Here is a 1,085-nt window from a genome sequence, read left to right on the forward strand (position 1 = left end):
ATAATACATTTTATCATGTTATTTCGTCATTTATTTATTTATTTATTTAAGGAGTTATTTATATTCATAAATAATGTTTGGTTTTATTTACGTCGTAGCCTATTTATTACATATTGTAGTTTTATTTTGTGACACTTTTATTTTGTAAAGCTACTTTACATATTTGAGGGACTTTTGTTTTTAACTCCTTTTTTGTTTCCTGCTCCATTTCTGGCCCTGTGTTTGTTTTCATATCAGATACTCCTGCATCTTCCTCTCCTTCACCTACTTCTTCTTGATTCTACAGGTCCTTCTCAAAAAATTAGCATATTGTGATGTACTGATAGACATTAAACTTTCATATATTTTAGATTTATTGCACATCAGCTGAAGTAGTTCAAGCCTTTTATTGTTTTAATATTGATTTAGGCAAAAAAGTAAAGAAAACCAAAAATCCCTATCTCAAAAAATTAGCATGTCATAAAAAGGTTCTCTTAACGACTTATTAACCTGATCATCTGAATCAACAAATTAACTCTAAACACCTGCAAAAGATTCCTGAGGCTTTTAAAAACTCCCAGCCTGGTTCATTACTCAAAATACATTTATATAGGAGACAAAAATCAGTTGATGTAGTAAGGATCAGAGGAATAAACAGGTGGGAAGAGGTAATTATAAATAGTATAAGAACCAGGCACAGTTTTTTAAATGGAAATCTTTTTAAGATGGGGAAACACTGGTTTATGTAGTTGGTGTGATACTGTAGAAACGGTGGAACATGTTTTTATTAACTGTAGAAAATATGCAAATCAAAGAAGATTATTAAAAAACGGGATTAGGTTTTGATGAAGAATTGAAGTTTGAGAATGTATTTGATCAATTGGGAAGTAATGAGGGTAAAAAGAAGATTTTTTTTTGAATAAATATAGGTATTTTTATGAGAATTTGAGGTGTTAGGATCCAAGAGATGGCAGTAGTGCAACATTAATGAATGCAAGCTGCTGTTAAAGTCTAAAGAAGAAGAAGAAGAAGACTACTCAAAACGCAATCATGGGTAAGACTGCTGACCTGACTGCTGTCCAGAAGGCCATCATTGACACCCTCAA

The sequence above is a fragment of the Austrofundulus limnaeus genome, unplaced genomic scaffold, assembly GCF_001266775.1.
Source record: "Austrofundulus limnaeus strain Quisiro unplaced genomic scaffold, Austrofundulus_limnaeus-1.0 Scaffold493, whole genome shotgun sequence".
In the NCBI taxonomy this organism is placed as follows: domain Eukaryota; kingdom Metazoa; phylum Chordata; class Actinopteri; order Cyprinodontiformes; family Rivulidae; genus Austrofundulus; species Austrofundulus limnaeus.